We start from the raw sequence: 7,453 nt of genomic DNA, 5'->3' as shown, positions 1-7,453 counted from the left end.
CAAATGGATGGATGATTCCACCAAATTTACTAAACATGGTTTGGTATCAATTATCACAATTGAACTAAAAAGAGGGATTCAAACAAGTAAAAGAAAATCTAAGGGTGTGGGGATTAGTATCGATGTCAAATAGTGGTGCAAGTGCTTGGTTAAAAATACTAGAGAAACATAGATAGGGTGGGTAATCTTCGATGACATTAATCTTCTTTCGATTGGGTTGAATAAAAAATTAATCCAATACCCTACTAAAATCTCTCTTTCAAGCAGATTTGGCAATTAGAATTGAACCTAAATTTCTCTTTCGAGCAAACTACAGAAATCAAACCTAAATTGCAGGCATCGAGCTATTTACCCACTTCAATTAATCTCTTTCAAGAATCAATCAAAGATCTAAACTAGGATTAAGTTGGTCACCTTAACCCATAAATTAACCTCATGATAAATAACTCAAATTCATGGATGAACAACAGTGAAATAAAGGAAGACACAAGACCATTAAATTAAATCAACACACAACCCCATAATCACACCCCTAAATTTGGGGTCTTAGAAACAATATTCAGCCATTAATATGTTAATGATAAGCAATAATCTTTAACATTCACTTCGAATTCAGCCCTCAAATATTAATTACAAGAGTGTTTAAACCCCAAATCTAAGATAAAAGTAGAAAGAGTCTATTTCTTAGTCTCCAAAACTAGAATCAGTCAAAAGTGCAGTAACAAGATTAGAATGATATATTTTCTCTCTCCTTTGGGCTAATTTCCCCAAAAATAAATCCAAAATTCCATGTGTTACCTATTCGGTACCATTAGTTAGGCTCGCTGAACACGATCGGTCAATCGCCGTCTATTCTTTAGCTCGCCCTTTCTTGGCTTAAGGTTTCAGGTATTTGAACCTTAGTTGGTGATCTCGATTGAGGCAGTCTGTCACATTCAAAAAATATCTGATTACCACCTTGTTCACCTAGTTTTGACCTAATTTTAGCTCAGCAGTATGTCACTTTCAGCGATGGAACTATGCTCTCCTTTTTACTTTCAGTGGATCACTGATTTCTTCCTTCTTCACCGATTCACCTTGATACTTTATCATCGAACACTATCAAATTTTGTAGAGTTTATGCTATTGGGCGATTCACCTTTTGAGTTAGGTGGTCTTCATCTGGGATTTAACACTCTTTTCAATGTTTTGGGCTCTTTTTTCATAGATCCATCCTTATCTTGTCCTTTAGCCTTCATAGCTGCAAAATATCAAAATAATATCAGATGAGGACATAAATAAGCATCAAGGACACCAATTGTTGAACTAAAAAGACCTCAAATGAGTGAAAATCTACCACTCATCAGTCGCTTTGATAGGACCTGAGTTGGTGCATGAAGTGATGGAAAAGGTTCAACTTATTCGTAAAAGATTGAAAATGGCTCAAAGTCGACAAAGTCTTATGCCGATGTTAGACGAAGAGAGCTTGAATTTAATATTGATGATTAGATCTACTTGATAATTTCACCCATGAAGGGTGTGATGAGGTTTGGAAAGAGGAAAGCTTTGTCCCCAATATGTGGGCCTATATCAGACTTTAAAGTGTATTAGCAGTGTTGCTTATCAATTATAGTTACCTACCGACTTAGCATTAATACATCTCATATTCTATGTCTCTTTGTTGAAGAAGTGTGTTGGAGATCCGACATCTATAGTGTCATTGGAAAGTTTGGGAGTTAAGGAAAGTCTTCCGTGTGAAGAGTTACGATTGATATTTACACCGTCAAGTTCAAAAGTTGAGAAATAAAAAAGTTGCATCGTGCAAGTTCCTTGGAGGAATCAATTGTTTGAGGGTGCTACTTGGGAAGTCAAAGTCAATATGATGTCCAAGTATCCTCATATATTTCCCTCCACTCCTACTCTAGCTTGAGGTATTAGTTCCTCCTCGGTCATTCTTTCGGATTCTATGTTTCAGTCATTCTCATGTTTCCATATGTGTATGTTCATGAAAAAATTATTTTGATGTTATGATTTAGCTTGGAATGATTTCTCCTTGTTTATGAGCATTTTGATGATATTTGCATTCATGTTGGGTTATTAGTTTCGCTCCTACTCTATTCATACTAGCTTGAGTCCCCATTCGAGGATGAAATTTTCCAACGGGGACATATTGTAACACCTCAAAAATTGGAAGTTGAGTTGGAAAGGAAAAGTTACATATTTTACATTGTGGCAGTGGTTTATGTGTCCAACCTACGGACCATAGGTAGTCCTATGGGTAGTAGAAAGGGAGTTGTAGGACTTTGTTTGAGTTTTGAAAATGTCAGGTCTTTGATGTTTTGACCTACGAGTGAATAGGACGAGTTGTAGGGTGTTCTACCAGTCGTAGGATGGCTTCGTAGGAGTGATCCTGAATTATTGAAATTTTGGACTTAAAGTTAGGTTCTATGGAAGAGGTTTACGAACTGTAGAATGGATAACGACTTGTAGAATGGTTTCATGGAAGTTAGCAGGATTTTTGGGTTGCAGTAATTGGGTCTACAGTTGACCAGTATGTTCCTTAGAAAGTCCAACAAACCGTAGGTCAAAGCCTGGAAGATTTTTAAGTAAGGGTGTTTTTATATTTTCCTTATCATCTAACCCCTAATCTACGTCGTTTTAGCCCTATAACTACCCTATAATTGTTTTTACTCTACAAACTTAGCCTAAATTCTCTCATTCACTCAATTTTCTCAAATCCCTCAAGTTTTCTTCTCCAAAATTCTCTCAAGAGCTCCAAGGTGAAGAAGTGGGGTTTCAAAGGATTCAAGGTCTCATTATTCATTGCTTTTGGGTTTTGATTTTTATGGTATGTGGGAATTCACCAGTGGATCTCTTTCATCCATTGGGTCCCAAAAGAATCTCAATCTCTAATTTAATTTCACCCAATTATCTAGGGTTTCATGCAAATCTCCATGGATCCTATTTATTATGATTTAATTGTTTGTTTTTAATATTATTATGATTCAGTTACATGATTTTTAATTGATTTCATATGGACAAATGCCTACATCTACTTTATGAACATGATTTATGTATTATGCTTATGAACTTATTAATTATGAATTATGAAAGCTATGCATGTGTTTTGAAAATTGTGATTTATGAACTATGGATGCTTTTGAAATAAGTATCAATGATTTGTGAAAGATTTTCTCACATATGAATGAAATCATGATTTAGATGCTTAGAAAGGTAAGTGTCTATGATGAAGAAGTGTATGAAATCATGATTTGAAAGGATCTGCTCTATGATTACTTATGATTGGGTTGGTAGCTTAATTGTACCTTTCTAAGTATTTTGGTATGAATACGATTATGTCTTTTTCGTTGAGATTTACTTAGCACCAAGAGGACTTTGAGATGGGGGCTCTCCCATTAGTAGAAACCATGTCTCTAGAAGCAATCTCCTTGTCCCAAACTACGTGTCCCCGTAGGATTGTCTCAAATGACCTAACTTGTAGATCTACAATAGAAATTATGAATGAAGGTAACGAAGTCTACCTTGGCAAGTAGATCCCCTTATCCTTGTGAGGGTTATGTCGTATTCCATGTTATAGACCACATGTTCTTATTGTCGGTTAATGGTAAAAATTCCCCCAAATTAACTATGTTTTCTTCGAAGGTCTTATGAAAGCTTCTCAAAATGGTTTTAATTATGCATTGACCTCGTATATGAATTATGATTTCTCTTTAAAGGTTCTTACTACGTTTTACTTGGTATTGCATATCATGTTTATGCTCATCATGTTATCATACCTATGTTTTTGTACATTTCCCCATACTTAGTAACATTCAATGTATTAATGCATAGTTGTGCCTATATTGTCTCATAATATAGGATTTGACACTTCTTCTCTCGAACGTGCTTAGATCGGGATTGCTCAGCTTGATCACTTGGATTGGTAGGTCCTCGTGGTTCAAGGGCAAGTCATAGACACTTTATTTCTTTTATTGTCTTTTCAGTTTCAGACTTGTACATGGTGTATGGGTTACGTCTCAACCACTCTTGTGATGTTAGAAAGGCTTGTATCAGACTTAGTAGTATTTTGTGTATCTCTTATGTACTATGTTGGTATCTTTTATGTTGTTCTATAATTTGAGACATATATTGATTATATCTCTTAAATTGTATTTCATTACGTCATGTTTATGTCAAGTGGCTTATCTAGGGCCTCTGGGGTCCTATTCGTCATGTCATGTCTAGGATATACTTTGGATTGTAACACTTTCCTATGATGTTGCAAATATTATCATCATTTGAAGATGAATGTCCCTAAAGGGGGAAGAGTGTGACACCTCGCCCGTTTGTACATTAGAATTAACTCGTACTTTTGGAATGAGACTAAGACTTCTTAACATAATAGAAAGGATTATTTACGAGTCATTTTAATTGCATAAAATTTGTGTGTGTGTATATATATATATATAGAGAGAGAGAGAGACAAAAAAATTTAAATACATATTTTTTGTGATCATATCTTTATAAACGAACCGTAAAAATGAAGATTCAATCGAAGGGTCAAGAGGTAATGAAATACTTGATATCAATGGGGACCTGCCTTTCACATGATTCGTAGAGACAGAACTTAACGCACTAATTGCGGATCTGCAAATAAATGATGACTATTGTACCGGATTAAGACACTTATTCCTGAGTGACCGCGATAAAATTGGAGTCTTTGCATCATCATAAATCTCCACTACTTTGGTGCCTTCGGGAATAAAAATATCAAGAGTAGCAGGTTCAAACTCAGTAAAAATTGCATCTTCAAAACATAGACCAACTTAATCAATTTGAACATCTGTATTACCATGATTAGAGACATGCTATGTCAAGATCGTTGCATTTAAAGATGCACTAGAATCTTTTTCTATAACAACATATGCAACAACATCTCCTTTCAAAGTCCCACTAACTTCAGATTCAGCATTAATAGGCCCTTTCAAATAACTACCAACTTTGCGATCAACAACATCTATAACACCAGCAAGAACATCTAAATGCTCATTAGATTTAGTCGACATCATATCAATAACATCTTGTGTAATAGTTGCTAATTGACTCACTAATATCATCAAAAATATCATCAACATGATCTTGCTCAGCCGTAGCTGCTGAATTTTTCCTATAATATTCCTTTTCACTAGCATCAAGAAAAGACGCACGCATTGAAACAAAAACAAAATCAACATAAGTGTCTTTTTCAAGACTTATCTCACCTTTCAATTTTTCGGACTTCTCAACAACATCACTTACATCATTCTTTAATGACTCAACATCAACCGACACACAAATATCTTCGTCATCTTTCAATATAGGAGACTTAGAAGACTTATCTGGAATAACATTACATGGGAGTTCTACTGCATTCTTACCCAAATCTATAGCGACATCATCCCTAGAGCAATCATGTTCATGCTTCTTTCTCCCCAGCAAAAGTATCAACCAAATAGAAATTAAAAAATGTATAATGAAAAAACTACACTGCATATCAATCTATCAAAAACGACATAAAAATAACCTAATACCAACAGAGTATATAAAACTATGAGAATATCATACATGTTGCATAAGAAATTCTAAAATACACTCCTAAAATCAACAATGACAATATTCATCTTGTAAACAAAGCCAGTACACTAATATTCAGTTATACAATTTAAAAAACATAAGCATAAAAATATCGGTGCATATCAAAAAAACATTTCTAATATAGTATATCACTAAAAGTTGGAAACTATATTTCATCTAATTTCTTGTTCAAGTCACCAAAAGCTTTAAGAATATCTTCAAACTTCTTATCAACGTGTAGTTTCAACCCATCAAGCTCTTTCTTCAAATCAACAATAGTAGGTGGTGTTTCATCACCAACACAACTTTGGCCAACATTAAGCTTTGTCACTTGTGTGTTAAAAAACTAGTCACTCAAATGCTCACTTTAATAACCAGCAGGGCTACTTTAAAATGTGAGACCATCCAAATTAGGTTAAATATTTTCATTCTCATGTTGTAAAATGTTATTCGCCTACAATTTTAAAATGAATAATACATTACAAAATACTGATGAAACGATAAGCTAAATTGATAAATCAAAAAATATTAGATATATCTCATCATATATCTCATCATATGTTAAGTCGAATATTAACAAACAAACATAATCATTCCTTATTTGTTTGTGCATCACCCAATTCAAAATTCTAGGCACTTCAGACCGTGTACGTTCAGCAAATAAACCATTCGATGCAGGACAACACTCATAAAATCAATTTCGTAAATCTAAAGAAAATCTGCCATGCCTATAATATCCACATTTTCTCTTAAATTTATTGGAACACAATTCAAGAATTGTATTGAATACATCAATTTTTCAAGCATATGAATTATAGTTTCCACTCTTAACCAAATCAAAGTATGATATTTTAAGTGTCTTCAACATGGAAAATAAGAATGTGTTAACAAAAAAATAAATTTTTCATCTTCACTACATCAGCATCAGACTTCAAGTTTACAGTACGAAAGACATGATCGAGCTCCGACTATGGGCTAAAGTAAGTTTGAACTCTCAACCAAATCAAAGTACGACATTTCATGTACTTTAGTCTTCAACATGGAGAATAAGAATGTGTTCACAAAAAATAAATTTCTCTCTTCACCGCATCAGCGTCAGACTTAAACTTTACGGTACAAAAGACACAGCTCTGACCATGTCATCATTGAACGGCTAAAGTAAGTTTGCACCAATCGATTTTCTTTTGATTAATTTTAATTGTTGTATTACTCTCATATCGCAACACAGTAACAACAGAAAATTCAGTCAGTTCAAATCGAAGTTATACCTCATTAACAATAAAGTATAAAAAGTCAACATCATTCTGATACACTTGCCACATCAAAATGTTATGTAAAATACGTCCTCTGAAAAATAATTGGAGGCAAATCTATAAACACACAAAGAATGTTTTCTGACATAACAATTTGTTTTTTAGATAACTTTGCAGTTAAATCAGCAATGACAGAACAATTAAAACTATGTTCAATTTTTTATTAATCAACATACATTTTGATATACAGTTGATATTACTGTAAACAATAAGAATAGACAAGTTACTACACTAGGCAAATCAAAAGCAGCATAAAAAATTATACAAAGCCTAAAATGCCCCTCAAGTATTTGGATTGGTACAAAATTACCCTCCATCCACCTATCCGTCTTAAAATACCCCTAACGTCCACTCGGCTCAAAAATACCCTTATGTCTAACGGATCATACTCATTAGGTGGATGGAGGGTAATATTGTACCAAATCTCATAGTTTAAGGGCATTTTAGGCCCTTTCCGTTAAAATAATTTGAAATTACTTAATATATAAGCTCACATGATTGACTTGATTTTAAATTTCATAGTAAATTTAAAATTATAAAAAGGTTAG

The sequence above is a fragment of the Solanum tuberosum genome, unplaced genomic scaffold (assembly GCF_000226075.1).
Source record: "Solanum tuberosum cultivar DM 1-3 516 R44 unplaced genomic scaffold, SolTub_3.0 scf00094, whole genome shotgun sequence".
In the NCBI taxonomy this organism is placed as follows: Eukaryota; Viridiplantae; Streptophyta; class Magnoliopsida; order Solanales; family Solanaceae; genus Solanum; species Solanum tuberosum.
Note: the sequence above shows the minus strand (reverse complement) of the source record.